Below are 16,237 nucleotides of genomic sequence, written 5' to 3'. Positions count from 1 at the left end.
AATAATGCTTTTAAATGATCCTCATTTCCTTAGGCACAAAAATCTACATACACTGAAACTGTTTTGTTATTATATTAGTGTGTGTGTGTATGTGTGTGTGTGTGTCTATGTCTGTGTACATATGTGACAAATAATGTATTCAGTCTTTACACAGGCTTAGAATATATATGGATTTTCGGGTCTTTACAATAGCTCCAGTCTTGACCCAACTGGTTGGGAAACACCGGCCTTGTCTATCTGTATCATTTTGCAGGTCAGGAAAACATGAGGTGAAATTGGAGGGACTGTTGCCATTTAGCATTATGATTATTTTCTATAGTTCAACTAATCCTTAAGTCTCTTTTGTGGTAGGCATGAGGCTAAATGCTGGAAATAAAATAATGAGACATAGTCTATGAGAAGTTAAGATATACATAGGGAAACCAAGGGGTTTGTTTTATCCTGACCCTGATTATCAGTAGAACCTATTCATTACCATTTGACTAAATTGAAGCAAAGTCAATAGAAAATTTGAAACAACCATATAGACCAATTCAGATTTTCTTGTCACCAGGCACATGAATATAGTTACAGCCTATGAGGCCCAATACACTTATTGGAAAAATAGTAGTCTCTCAATAAATATTTGTTAAATGAACAAATGAGTAAAAAGAGGGGTAAGAAAATAACGTATTGTCTAGGTATTGTATTGACTCCTTACATGTATACACTTAATCTGGATGGGATATTTAATCTACCAAAAAAGGGAAAAATATCAAAATTCTATTGCTTTGTGGACTGACTTGCCAAATGATTTAAAGATGTGTTTTTCTGGGACCTTGCATAGGAATTCCATGTTGAGACTATGTTATTTACTTATCAGTATCGGCACTGTTTTGTCTAAATCATTTATGTCTATAATTATCAAAACTTTTTCTATTGTTCCTTAATCATAAAATATGGAGAAGGGAAAAGTCATTGTTTTATAGATGGTGGAAGACCAAGACAGGGAAAGGTAAGTGATATATCATATAACGAGCATTTTCATCCAATACTGAGAAAATAATCCTAATTCTAAACTATGGTTTGCTAACCACAGCAAATGATAATGGTCGTCTCACTTTACAGCAGATTGAGATTAATTTAGATTATGTAGTTCTGGCATATAAGGAATTATCACATTGGATACAAATGAGTGGAGGAAAAGGATGGGGGCATGACTTTCTTTGCATTATTCACTGGCTTTCCTGATTTTTGCAATGATCTCTGGACCAGCCAGAGAGAATTTCTTTTTCTTTCTTTTCTCCTTTTTTTTTTTTTTTTTTGAGCTGTTTCTTTCTGGAGATGCCTTTGGTGGAAATTAGAATCTATATGTATGTGTTATCAGTTCCACGTGGCAGGCTGGAGGTGGTGATTGGTAACACCAAGGCAGAATGGCAAAACTTAGCTATTAAAAAAGCAAAGGAGGAAAAAAAGAAAAAGAAGCATTATATACTTGGGAAAGACAGTGACTGACCTCTGGGGAGAAAGAAGATAACTCCTGATTTTTTTTTTTTTTGCTTTGTCATATAGTGTAGATTGGGAATCTTGTCCTTAGTTTATTTATGGTCAGAAGTCAGCTATTGTGACACCATAGGGTTTTCCAGATATTTCCTCTGATGCTGGCATCTTACTAAATAAAGGTAAGGCAGCAGTTGTGTGACTACTCTGCTCCTAGGTCACTCGCTTCGGGAAATGCTTCAGCCCAGAGCACACTTGTCTCCCTTCATCAGCTGCCTCTCCCACCCCCACAGAGCAGACCTGTGATTACCTCCTTATCTTTAGCCAACAGATATAAAAACTTTATCCTCTTCTGACTGTGATTTTTCCCTTTAAAGGAGAACTTAAGTGACAAAAATCTTATAACTTGTATCTTCTCCAAAATGGAGAGGATTATCAGGAAGTATGCAAGGTAGGAAAATGCAAATTTCATTCTAATTTCACCATTAGAAGTGCTAATTAAACCAGAAATAAGACCATGCAATCAGAATTTTAAAGTAGCAGAGGACTTTGAAGGTTATCTAACCCAACCTTGAACCAGAAGTGGAAGCCCTTGTCAAAAATCCTTTTTGAATGCTTCTGGAAGTGGTAGGGATGCCTTCTCTCAGGTCAGCATGCTCCTTTTTTATAGAGATCTAATTGGTGTGAGTTTCTGTCTTCAGACTCTGCCTGGACTCCTTCTGTAGGCTTTGGTTGGGGCTCTGTTCCTCTCTTGCCCTCACTCCTCGTTGGTAGAGAAGTTTGATGGTCAGCCATCCGTAATTCCAGTCTGGGTAGAGAGTATCTTTTGTAAAGGCCCATAGGCTCTAAAGGTGCTTATACTCGTGGACTACAGAAAGCTGCTTAGTAGACTGTAGGGAAACCAAAGTGTGGCTTTCCCATAATTATGCCATTTATGGTAGAGGTGGTGGAATTTCTTCTATTATGAGTGACTACAAAACAAGACAGGGAGTTCAAGTCCTCAAGAGAAGCCCATATGCTGTGAGATCAGAGAGGGATGAACATAATGCGTAACTGCCAAATATGGCTGAAGCAACTACTTTAAGATAACTGTAGTATTAACCTTTTGTTTATATGAATCTATGTTCTGGTCTTGCATTTAAAAGAGGAGTTTTGCTCACCCTCTGTATCAGTCAGTGTGCCACCAGGAAGAAGAATACACCTAGGACAGGAGGTATTTGAAGAGAGTGAATGATGGCCCAGAGGATGGCAAGTATAAGGGACCATCAGGGAATAGAGAACAGTAAGGGAGATGTCACCACATGAAGCCCTTTCCGCTGCTGGAGCTGAAGATACCAGGGTAGGGACATCTTGGTGGGAGATGACAAGAGAGAGCATCTAGCCACAGGAAAGGGCCTGCCTGTCAGGCAGGAGTCACTGCCAAACTGCAGCCCACAGGGAGGGAGCAGAGGGAGGATGTTCTCCAGTTCCGCTTCCTTCTTGCGCATGTTCCAGTCAGAAGCCGGACACAGGGAGCTTGGCATAGAGGCAGCCTGCAGAGCACAGAGTAGGGGGGAGAAAGAGCAGGGCAGATGTGGAGGGCCAGCAAGGACATCCTGCAGGTCCCTCTTGGCAGGGTCGCTCGCCTAAAAGGGCATCCTCAGAAACAAGATGTGTATTGTATAGAATCTAATCAAGGTTGGCACCAAGATCATGACTGTAAATATTAGATGAGGCAAAACTCCTAAGACAAGGAGAATATCTTCTGAGATGGGGACTTATAATAAGAAATTGATAATAAGACATTTTCTTATATAAGAAAAGATTCGTTGGGATTAGTGAAATGAATGTATTTTGAAATGGTCCCTTTATTCGAAAGTGTGCCCTAAGCACAGGAAAAGATGCTGAACATCAGTAGTCATTAGAGAAATGTAAATACCACAATGAGATACAACTACACACCCAGTACAATAACTGTCCTCAAAAAGACACACGGTAACAAATGTTGGCCATGATGTGGAGAAATGGGAGCCTTCACACTTACTCATGGGAATGGAAAATGGTGCAACCGCTTTGGGAAACAGCTTGGCAAGTCTCTGAAAAAGCTCAACAGAAGCTTACTGTCTGACCCACAAATTCCACTCCTGCTCTCTACACAAGAGAAATAAAATACGTGTCCATTCAAAGAATTGTACATTAGTGTTGCATTGTTGATAATAGCCCCAAAGTGGAAACAACCCAAATGTCCATCACAACTGGTGAATAATCTTCATGGCTGCTTTGGGGCCCTTCTAGGCCTCACATGTGAAAATTATGCATTTTTTACACAAAGGGAAGAGAAAGTCAGATGCTAACACCCTGTGACAAGTAAGGATAGTACAGTCCCCATTTCTAATTTTTTAAACAAGTGTGTTAACAAATGTACTTGAGCTGGGAGTAGGGGCCATCCCAAAACCAGTTGGAAATGAAAACAGGGTAGAATAAAATTAAGCAACTTTTTTGTTCCTTAAAAATGGAGATTATACCCATTTTCAGGTAACCAGATGGTTCTGTTTCTTCTTCACCCCAGCTTTGTTGCCTAATGGGCTTTGTGGCTGGAGCTCAGTACCGGGATGTCCAGTGTACCACAGGGGGCGCTCACCGTGAAATTGAGCAGGGAGGGGGCGGGACTCAGTGGGGCTGGGCAGTGCCCTGGGGTGGCATCCTCAACTCCCAAACCACTAGAGCAGGTTTTCACAAGGTGCTATCCCAGGCAAATCTCTATCACAGTCACTTGTGGAGACAGTGGGGATCTCTGTTGAAAAAGGAGGATTCCTGGACCCCACCTCAAACTTGCAAACTCAAAATCTCTGGGAGTTGATCCTTGAAACCTGTATTTTTATTGAGTCTCTGAAGTAATCGTTACACCTTTTAGAGCGCGTTACCATATCTGATGTTGCAAAGTATCAATATATTTTTGTGATTGAACCAAACTTTGTTATCCACCCTCCACTGTCAATGCTCGCTCATTGGAAACTGACTGGCTAGTGAAGAAATGATCGGCTAGACCTGATGTATCTTGTTTGGCACATTTTATTCTCTTCAAGAAAATTTATACTGTGTTCATAATGCTGTTTATCTTTTGTTGTCCACAGTCAGTAAATTTTCTCATTTTTCAAACATGTCTTTTTAAAAAATAGTTTTCATCATTATAATGAGAAAGCCAGTACATGGGCATGATTTTATTAAAAAGAGAGTCAAAGCAGCATCACATGTACAGGTGTGTACCATTGTGTGGTCACCTTCAGGTGGTGACTGCTGACTCCCCTCTGTCCTCTTACTGGTTTTCTAAGACCTTACTTCACTCCAGGGGAGGAACTTATGAATTTTATAGACTATTGAAGAGGGATAGGGTGTCCAGAGTGGACATTTTGTATGGAATACTCAGGGAGATAATCTTGGCTGGACATCTTTATGCAACTGGAGTCCACATTTAAACTTCAGGGGTCAGTCTGCTTCCAGGCAGCTCCCATGGTGGCTCCTGGGAATCTGTCAGTGGGACTGTGTGCCTGCTTCCCCGTGATTACTCAGCTTCTCTTCTTAGGAGTCTTGTGTAGACATGGGAGTCCTGGAACGTAGGTTTCCTCCAACCTAGACGAACACAGTCCCATTATTCTCTCAAAACACTGCTGCAAAAACTGGGAAGAGATATCCCAGAAGTAGTGAGGATAGAGTGAATCTCTTTACAGTTCTGGCAAATCTTCTCCTCTCTGGGCACCTGCTTCATCTCTGCCATTCATTGCCTGCCAGCCACTCCTCTCTCTGGGAAAATGTAGGATGCTTTCCCCTCATAGACTTTATAGAGCTAAGGATGACTTTTCCTTTTTTTTTTTTTTTTTTTTTTAATGGCTTATTTACTTTTGAGAGAGAGAAAGAGACAGAGAGTGAGAGGGGGAGAGGCAGAAAGAGAGAGGGAGACACAGAATCCAAAGCAGGCTCCACGCTCTGAGCTGTCAGCACAGAGCCTGATGCGGGCCTCTAACTCATGAACAGTGAGATTGTGACCTGACCTGACGTTGGATGCTTAACCTACTGTGCCACAGAGGCACCCAGATGACTTCTCTTTCTAAGGAGTCGGTGTGGGGATGGAGTGAGTATGGGAAGAAGGAAAGGCCAACGTCTTTTAAACTTGTAAACTTCTCTGTTAGTATATCTATGTGCCCTTCTTACAGAACATCTGTGGAGACACCTGTCACTTCTCTCAGTTTTGGCCCATTCACCTTAAGAAATAAATAACCTGTTTTTCTCCTAACACAAGTCTACTTCCCTGCTACACACACACACACACACACACACACACACACACTCCATACTTCCGCCACTTAAAAAGGAAATATTGATTGGGGCTCTCAAGTAGATTTTCTGTGAATCCAGAACCAGGAAATGGACTTTTGTAGTAAAGCTGATCATAAATTAGGGTCAGTACTGTCAGTACTGTCAAGTGTCAGAAGTAGCCAGAAGTCCCGCCCTCTAATTTACTCTGCATTTTCTCAGATTTTTACTCAGAGAAAAAAATATAAATTTCATTAACCTTTTATGTTGAAAATGTCCAACGTTCAGAAAAGTTGGAGGAATAATGCGGTGAGTATCCATATGCCACCTCAGTTCAACCTTCAAACATCTTAGTTTTCCACAGCTGCCTCACTGTGGTCTTAGCAGCTTGAACCAGCACGTCTCTAGTAGCTCATGGTTCTGTAAGTCAGAAGTCCAGGGGGCTCAGCAGGGTTCATGCCCAAGGTCTCTCAAGGCGAGTCAAGGTGTCACAGGGCCGCACTCTGATCTCAAGACTTTGGGAAGAATTTGATTCCAGGCTCATTCTTGTTGTAGGCTGACTTCAGGTCCTTGTGGTTGGAGATACCCTTGGGGGTGTTGTCTTTCTGCCCCTCCATGTTGAGCGGAGTTCCTGGCCCTGGGCCTTCTCAGAGGCCCTCACACAATGTCACAGACCGCACTAGAATCCTCCAGTTAAACCCCCTCACCTTCAAATGTCTGGCTTCCTTTCTGTAATCAATGGAAGAAAACTCTGCTTTTAAAAGGCTTAGGTGATTAGATGGATAATCTCCCTGTCTTGAGGTCACTGATTATTGGCCTTTAATTACATCTGTAAAGTCTTTTTGTCATGTGACCATAGCACAGTCAAGGGTGGGGAGGGGGGGAGATCCTGGGAGTTATCTTAGGATGCTTAGGGAACAGAAATTTAAATTTATTTAAAATAAATTACTTTAAATCTAAATAGTTATAAGTGGCTAATGGCCATGGTATTAGTGCCGGAGAAGACACTGGGTCAGATTCAGGATAAACACTTTGGGCAGGAATACTTCATAGATGATGTTACGGACTTCTTTGTTTCCTGGCTTTCTCTCTCTTTCTCTCCTTCCCTCCCTCTCTCTTGTTGTGAATCCATGGGAGCTCTTTCAGGCTCCTTTGAGTCCTTTGATATAGTTTGATTTAAATTAGTTTTTGGCACCCCAAACTGTCCCAAGTTCACCTTGTCCAGACCTAAACTTGGACTCCACCAGCTCTTTATCTGGTGGGAAATGTATTTGGAAACCAGGACCAAGGAGCTAAATTTTCTCATTGCTACTGTGTTGATGTCTCTGAGCTTTTCAGTAGAAAGAACTGTGGGAAGAAAATGTGTACATATTTTTTTGTTTACACTATTTTTTTCCAATTTAAATTTAAAATCGCAAAAACAAAAAGAAAATTGGGCATCGGGGTGGCTCAGTCGATTAAGCATCTGACTGTTGGTTTTGGCTCAGATTATGATCTCATGGTCTTGTGAGTTTGAGCCCTCCACCAGGCTCTATGCTAGGACTGCGGAACCTGCTTGGGATTCTCTCTCTCCCTCTCTTCCTGCCCCTCCCCCACTCACACTGTCTCTGTGTCTCTCAAAATCAATAAATACACTTAAGAAAACAATTAAAAGTAGTATCATGAGTGTTTTTGCTTTCTTTTCTTTTACATTTGTATTTCCTTTCCCTCGGAGTAAGCATCATGGTTGCTGATATCAACACATCTGCTTAGTTTCTTTACTGTACAGTGTGCACCCAAAAGTCTCAAGATTAGAATACATATTATTACAAACAGCAAACCCACTAATAAAATGTAGAGCTTGTTTTCACACTTTTTTTTTTGTCCTTAGACTTATATATCACTAAAACTGCACAAAACTATACTGAAAAGTTATTTGAAATAATTTTTTGTTCTTTGTGGTTGTCAGCTTGATATAGAGCTAATCTCATTTATTTCTGTTTATAGTCAATTTTAGGTAAACAAAAGTTTATTTTTTAATTATTTTCTCTTAACTATATTTTCTAATCTTTACCAATGTAAAGAAACACTATTCCATATTATTTTGTAACTTGTTCGATGTATTATAATATAACTTCACTGTTTCACTATGTTTTTCAGAGCTTTTTCTACAGAGAGAACCCATTATTTTAAGTTGAATTATTAATGCCTTTAATAATAAAACCAATTTTTAACTTTGAGATTGCTTGTATTTTATGAAGTTTTGGGCTAATAATACACCTCTCTGAAAAAACTCAAGTATCTCTTCTCACAGATTTGTACCATGAGCTCCAGATTGTCCCACCCACCTGGCAATTATATTTAATTATTTAGTTGTACGATCATTTTCTCCTTTGATTAAAAAAAGCATTGATTGGAACTTTGCTCTTTACCAGGTGTTGTTAGTAACTGATAGGCTGTGAACTCCATGAGGACAGGCATGTCTCTACCTACACAGACCTTGCCCAGTGGGCGTGCTCTGTAATGATTACTGAGTGGCTAATGAATGAACACTTCTCTGGAACAATTCAGTTCCCTAAATTCTCCTACTTTTTAATTATTTCTGTATTTGACACATAAGAGCAAGTATAATCATGTCTGCCGTCTTCAGGCTTCCGCAAAGGCTTCAACTGTGTCCATGGGAGTTTCTGATTAATGAAAAAGGGAGCAGAATCCCTGGCTTGTGAACGGTGACAGTCCTTTGAGAGGTGTACATCACAGACCACTCCTCCTCTGTTTCCTTTCATTAAATCTGATCCTTCACATTTTCCAGTCAGCATGGGTGATGATGCTACATTTAGTCTGCTGTGTTTTTAAGCATCATCTATTCTTAACAGGATATGTAAAGTGATTCAAGTTGATTAACAAAATGTCTTTCAGTCTTTGCTTGACTAATAACTGTTTCCTCTGCATTTTGTGATGGGGCAGCTAGCAAAGGGAGCCAAAGTTTGTTGTTGTTTTTTTTTTTTTTTTTTTTTTAATTTCCTTAGAAAAAAATTAGTTAAGTTACATAGGATGCTGGGCCTTTGCCAGCTGCAGCTTGAACATTTTTACTGCTTACATTTGGCAAAAAGTGAGGTTGGGATGTAATGAGATTCAAATTCCCTTACATTTCCAAATATCCATTTGCCTTCTTTCTCTGTGTTCTGTGAGTGTTTAATATAATTTGACAATCAGTATGACTCATGTGTGATTCTGGAAAGGTGTTTTTGTTTTTTATGGTACAGAGAGTGAAATCTAAAGGAGAAAAACATATTTTTCTCAATGTTTTTAAAAAAGGGAGACATGTCATTGATACAACGACATCATTCCTTATTTTTTAATGTTTATTTATTTATTTTTAATTTTTTTAATGTTTATTTTTGAGGGAGAGAGACAGAGTGTGAGTGGGGGAGGGGCAGAGAGAGAGGGAGACACAGAATCTGAAACAGGCTCTGGGCTCTGAGCTGTCAGCACAGAGCCTGACGCGGGGCTCAAACCCACAAACTGTGAGATCATGACCTGACCCGAAGTCGGACGCTTAACCAGCTGAGCCCCCTGGGTGCCCCATATGTTTATTTATTTTTGAGAGAGAGAGAGACAAAGTGCCAGCAGGAGAGGGGCAGAGAGAGAGGGAGACCCAGAATCCAAAGCAGGCTCCAGACTCTAAGCTGTCAGCACAGAACCTGACGTGGGGCTCAAACACATGAACCGTGAGATCAAGACCTGAGCCGAAGTTGGAAGCTTAATGGACTGAGCCACCCAGGCGCTCCAAAGATGTCATTCTTCAAGCTGGCATTAAATAACTCTGTAAATGAGTTATGTTGCTTTCAAAATCACTGGCATCACTATTTTGTCACAACCAACTCACCTTTCAGACCAGAATTATCCTGATCTCTTGTTCTCTTTCACTTTGTAATTAAATCTTTTTTCCTATCATTTCTCATTTAACTGCTTTATTTTATTTTATTTTTTGTTTATTTTTTATTACAAAACTTTGTTTAATGTTTATTTATTTTTGGAAGAGAGAGAGAGAGACAGGGCGGGAGCAGGGGAGGGGCAGAGAGAGAGGGGGACACAGAGCCTGGAACCTGCCAGGCTCTGAGCTGTCAGCCCAGAGCCCAGTGTGGAGCTTGAACCCATTAACTGTGAACTGTGAGATCACAGCCTGAGCTGAAGTTGGATGCTTAACCGATTGAGCCATCCAAGTGCCCCATCATTTAACTGCTTATAACACCTGTTTCCAAAATGGATGGGACAGAGAAAGGAGTTGTCACCTTTAGATTATGTGTGGAAGGAACACTGAAAAACAAAAAAAAAAACCCAATCCAAACCCTCAGTGGGTCAGGTGAGAAAGCCAATGCTCAGAGAAGTTAAGTGACTTGAAAAAATTTGGGTCTTTGGTGGTTTAGCCAAGTTGCTATTTAGCCAACAAGAAATATGTATTTTTGGTCATGAAGTCATCATTGAAGTAATTTTTGTGTTTTTCTTATAATTTCCTTTCTTATTAACAAACATTAACATCTGAGTATCCTGCAGGATTTGTAGAAATAATTACTTGCTTAGTGTTGCCAAGCAGAATAGCAGATTCATTCCAGGACATTTTTTGCATGTCAAAATGATTCTAGTTCTTAAAAATGCAAATGAACAATGGTTCATAGTACAATTAAAAGCATCAGTACAGAGCTTAGTGTTTTTTTTCTTTTCCTTTGTTGTTGTTAATCACTTAAAATGGATAATTAACTCTCAAATTAATCCCTGGAAAATTAAAAGAACATCTGGTGAAGTCCATTCTTTTGGATTTTTTATGTAAAAGTGGTTACCAAGTGGATGCTTGCTGGGCTAGAAAAATTTTAATCTCCACCTTCTTTATTCTTTTTTAAAGTCAGCCAAACAATATTCATTTTTTTTTTTTAATTTTACTTTATAGAGAAAGAGACAGAGAGAGAGTGCTAGCAGGGGACAGGGGCAGAGGGAGAGAATCCTACACTTAGCATGGAGCCTGACATAGGGCTTGATCCCATGATCATACCTGAGCCAAAACTGAGTCAGATGCGCAATCACCCAACTGATTGAGCCACCCAGGCACCTCAACAATATTCATTCTTATTAGAAGTTTGGTACTGTCATCTACATGACACTGAATCTGAAGAATGCAGTTACTGATCAGTGATAGTAACTTTCTGACTGTATCCTTACCCAGAAGTGTGGTCATATCATTAATTTAATATAATAGTTGTTAAAAAAAAAAATCCAACTGAGTAAATTTGAAGATCTACTTGGTTTTATTAAATGATCCATGAATCAGACAGCTGCCCATCTAGCAAGCAGAGGGGAGCTCTGAGGAGTTGTACAAAGGGAAGGTTTTTTTATAGGGAGGAGACGGGCAAGGAAGTTGTAAGCAAAATAAAAAGGATTATTCTGGGCAAAGTCATTTTCCCTTGGAGGAATAAGGACAGAGTCTTATCATGGAGATTAACTCATCTTCCTTTGGAGACTTGAAGAGGGTCCAAGTGACAGATTATCTTCTTGTTGTTTATCAGAAAATTCCCAACTGATCCGTTAAAACATTTCTTGGGAAGTTTGAAACTGAAGTCAGGTGAGGTACAGTGACTTGGCCTAAGTGGTACTCATTTCATACCTGTGATGTCCTTTTAACAGGAATTCTTGAAAAGGAATTTAAAATTCTCGAAAAGGAATTTTAAAATAATAGTAACAGGTTTAGGACGAACTTTGGTTGATTACTCGAGTCATTACCCCTGCCCCTCTCTTAACATATCCCTGAATTTATGTAGGCTTTCACGTTCCCACATGGTTTCGGGCAGTGTAAGACATGCACAGACAGGCCAGAGCCACTAGGAAGCTTGTTAGAAATGCAAACTCAGGAACCCAACCCTAGACCAACTCAGAAATCTGTGTTTTAGTAAACCCTCCAAGTAACTCTGGTGCACATTCAGGTTTGAGAACCACTGCTTTTCTGGGAGGTTGATTATATGTAGTCCATTCTCTTTGCCAGTGATTGGTTTAAGGAAGCACACATAGCCCAAATCTGGGTGACTTAACCTAAAGGGATTTTTTCTCTGTGGTTGCTAAGAAAACCGTTTTTCTATTTAAGGAAGTAAAAGTAAAAGACAGACTTTTTTTTTTCCTTCTTTTTTTCCTCTGTCTTTGGACTTTGATATGTGAGAACATGATGCCTGGGGATGCTGCAGACATCTTTTGATGATGAAGGTCACATGCTGATAGTATAAAATGGAAATATGGAAAGGACCTGGTTTAATGAAATCTCAAGTCACCCTAACTCAAGATTTCTTATATTGTGGGATTTTAAAACAAACAAAAAAAAATGGGCACGTGGGTGGCTCAGTCGGTTGGGTGTCCGACCTCCGCTCAGGTCGTGATGTCACGGTTCGTGGGTTTGAGCCCCGCATGGGCTCTGTGCTGACAGCTCAGAGCCTGGAGCCTGCTTTGGATTCTGTGTCTCCCTCTCTGTCTGCCCCTCCCCCACTCAAGCTTTGTCTCTGTGTCTCTCAAAAATAAATAAACATTAAAAAAACTTTAAAACAAAAAATGAAAAAAACAAAAACAAAAAACAAACTGCCTGAAGATATTCAGGTTTAGTTTTTTCATTTATTTGCTCATTTGTTTCGAGTATCCTGTAACTTTTAGGTATACTTGAATATACAAGGTCATTTATGGCATTTTGCAAGTAAGTCTTCTGGTAAGTTTGACTATTATTTTAAGTAGAGACTGAGGGTAAAAACTCAGCTCTTTTCATATCACTTCTGTTTTGAAAATTCTTTTTCAAGATGTTAGAAGAGTTTAATTTTGAGAAATTCTTCAAAATGATATTTGCCCCTATCCTTCTGTTAGTATTTCTAGGAAGTAGCTATCCTTCTGTTAGTATTTCTGGGTGGGAACATCAGTATAATTATTTACTTGTTTATTAACTTGTTTAAATTATTTATTTAATTTATCTTCTTTCTGGTCCCAAGAGGGTAGATCCATATGGGAGGAAAAATATGAGCTGTATCCAAGGCTGAAAAACCTTAAAAGAGTTACCACCTCTTGACATAAGATTCCGTACTCACTCCTCAGAAGAGCTGCTTTTCTTTGCTTATTATTCTCCTGTCCAAAGAGAATTTGCATAATCAGCTCGTGAGAAATTGCTTTACAAAATAATTTTGAAATAGTTCATAGAGATGCAGGTCTTTCTTATGTGCTTACATATATACATGTATTCCATAGTTCACATTTTTTGATGTTGTGACATTTTTTGAAGTTTTTTATAATATGTATCTTCATAATTCCCCCTTCAAATCTATTCACATATACTTTTAAAAGCTGTTTTGTTATTCTCAGTTGAAAGTAACATCCTTATATATTTATGAAATATGTTAAATTATTTGTAGAGAACAACCTCTAAAACTATGCTTTTATATTTAAATATATAGATGACAATAAATATAGATACACAGCAGTGTTACTCTGTAGTCTATACTATTTAAAGATTTACCCATATTTTTGTTTTAATTGATAAAATAGCATGGAAATTTATAATTTTTTAAACAGCCATCTAATATGCATTGTTAATTGTGTTAGTAACTGATGTATGGCTTAATAGAATTGGGTTTTCTATATAGTTTCAATCCATTAAATGTGTTGAAACATGATTTATGACCATATAAAATATGGTTATTTTTATAATTGTTGCATGTGGGCTCCCAAAAAATGTATGTATTCTGGAAAAAAAATCTCCCAAATATTGTAAGTGTTTTTACTTGGCAAACTCCTATTTATCCATCAAGATTCAGCTCTAATACCTCCTTCTCAGAGAAGTTTCTCTTGACAGTTTCACATAGAATTAGATACTCCTTTATCTGTGTTCCTCCTATAATATTTCTTTGACAAAAAATTTCAATTTGTACATTTATTTGATCCTAAGATCCTAAGTCACAATTACCTTCTAATTTATCTTTACTACTGTATCTAATCTAATACTGTACCATTGTCACATAGTAGGCACTTAGGAAATCTTTCTAGAAGGAAGGGAAGGAGGAAAGAAGGAAAGATAGAGAAAGAGGGGCAGAAAGAGACAGAAAGGGAGAAAGGGACAAAGGAAGGGAGGAAAGAACAGAAAGGAGGAAAGAAAGAAAGAAAGAAAGAAAGAAAGAAAGAAAGAAAGAAAGAAAGAAAGAAAGAAAAAGAAAATGGAAGGAAGGAGGGAAGGAAGAAGGAAGGCAGGGGAGTGAACAATAGAATGGTAATATATTGGAGTTAATCATATGCTCAGGATTCTGCAAGTTTAGTTTCTATAGTTAGACAATGCTGTCACCCAGGCAAAAAAAATCAACTCAAGTTACTAAATAAAGAACGCACAATTTGAAAAGAAGAAATAATTATAGTTAACACTTTTGTGGTGTTTCTCTGTACCAGATACTTTCCTAAGCTCTATATTGAGTGTATGGGGGGCTGGGAGTGGGAGGGTGTAAATTCACTTAATCCTCATAATAACCCTGTGAGGTGGATACTATTATTTACCATTTCTATTTTTCAGATGCTGAGATTGAGACACTTAACTGTCAGCTGACTTACCCAGGATCAGACACTAGAGAGTAGTAGCAGAGCCAGGGTTTTTACCCCAGCAGACTCATTCTGGAGCCTGTGGTTTGCCATGGTTTGTACCCCAGCAGACTTGTTCTAGAGCCTGTAGTTTGAACCCCATGCTATACTACCTCAATAAGTACAAATGGGAAAAGCTCCATTTTTAGCATTTTTGAGGGCAGAAGGAGCAAACCTTGACAACTGTTTGTGAGGCAACCTTGTGTTCTAGCCCTACAGTTGGGTTCCCCAAACTGGTGGTCCCAGCTGAGGTTCTGTGCTGTGCTCCTTGTGGGCAAGCTTGGAAGCCCTAGCTCATGTACATCTCTGGGCTCCATCTCTAACTGGAGACAAGGGCATTTCTTCCTCACCTTAGGAGCTGTGGGTGTTAGTGAGATTGTGTCTGAAAGTACTTTAGGTTTCTAAGAGGGAATAAGATCTATGCAGTACAGGGGATTTGATATATGCCTATCCTAATCCTTTAAACATTAGATGGGGAACATAAAACTCTCCCTCAGCCCCAGGCTGCTTCCATGCCAGGTCACAGTGAAAAGGACTCTACCCAGAACAACTTATGTACCTATCATATTCTGAGAGCCTACTATGTGTCGAAATTACTTTAGTTTGGAAAGACAGAGAAATTGTTTTATTCTTTTAACAGCTGGCAGGAGAACTCTTCTTAAATAGAGAATGAGTTTGTTGGGGGAAATTCCTTGCTGAGCCTACTTGGGTAGAAACTGAAAGCTGGGTGTGGCGAAGCTGTTCTCAGAGCAGAGGAGGATGGTTTTTTCTCAGAGGAAGGGGAGTACCAGGTCGGTGTGTGTACATGTGCTTCCAAGTGTCTGGCCACAGGAGAACCCGAACACTGCAGTGAGATGTAGCCTCTGTCTTACTCCCTTGGATGCTAAGATGATCTCACAAAATATTGGAGTGAGTAGCATTCTTGTAGAGACCCATGTGAGGGCCGAATATGAGCTCAGTACAATACAGGCACAGAATAATGACCCTGGGTTTAGACAGAGCTGAGCCAGAAAGGGAATTTGCGGAAATCTCAGGGTGGCTTAAGACTTCCTCAGATTGTCCACTGGAAGGTCAAAGTAATCCTCCATGAACTCAAGGGCACAGAATCCCAGCTGTGTGGGTTATGGTTCATGAAGCAAGAAGGCAAGACCATGCCAAAAACATTGATGCATTGTTTTGAAATTGAAGCATTTTCTGCCCGACATGTTGGGAGAGGACAAAGGCTCTGAACACAGCCCCTCATCTTCATGGTAACCAAGGTCCTTCAGGCCTCACCAGTCTAACAATACAGAAGGAGGTGATACCAGGAACAGTCCAGCCTCCAGGCACTACAGGGACCCCTGATGTGTGTCTCGTGTCCACCTGACCAGAGCAACTCTCCAGGGCCTTCCATGAGGATCAAGTGGTTCCAAAGCAATACTTCTGGTTCCCCCTGACACTACAGTTTTAATGGAACAACTTTTTATTTATTTTTTTTTCTTTGATTGCCCCCCCCCCCCGCCCCTTACCTCAACCTTCTGTAGGAATGAGACAAAAATCTGAAGGGAGACCAGCGGTCCTTAAAAACTCTCTTCCCATTGGTTGACTAATGCTTTGATAAAGCTTGGTGGTGGAAAGCCTCTTTCCTCTATCTCTGGTTCTTATAAAGAAGCATTTCTCCAAGCATAGCCCTTGATTATCCCCACTCCTGTTTTAATTCCTCGCTTGGGAAATTGGCATGATTAATTTGATCAGTAACTTTTGGAAGGATGATAGAGAATTCTAAGTCCAGCTCCACCTTTATTCATTCCCTTGGGATCAAGCTTCCCTCAAGGAGCACAAGATTCTCTGCTTCTCCTGGGGAGGGTGG

The 16,237-nt window shown here is 39.7% G+C and overlaps 1 protein-coding gene across 7 annotated transcripts in view; it reads left to right on the top strand.

The window, feature by feature from the left end:
• RGS7 (regulator of G protein signaling 7) overlaps window positions 1-16,237 on the top strand; it is a 525,076-nt gene that overhangs the window by 212,645 nt on the left and 296,194 nt on the right. The window lies entirely within an intron of this gene.

The sequence above is a fragment of the Puma concolor genome, chromosome E4, assembly GCF_028749965.1.
Source record: "Puma concolor isolate L17-30 chromosome E4, mPumCon1.1.hap2, whole genome shotgun sequence".
In the NCBI taxonomy this organism is placed as follows: domain Eukaryota; kingdom Metazoa; phylum Chordata; class Mammalia; order Carnivora; family Felidae; genus Puma; species Puma concolor.
This window is presented reverse-complemented; position numbering and strand designations above follow the sequence as displayed.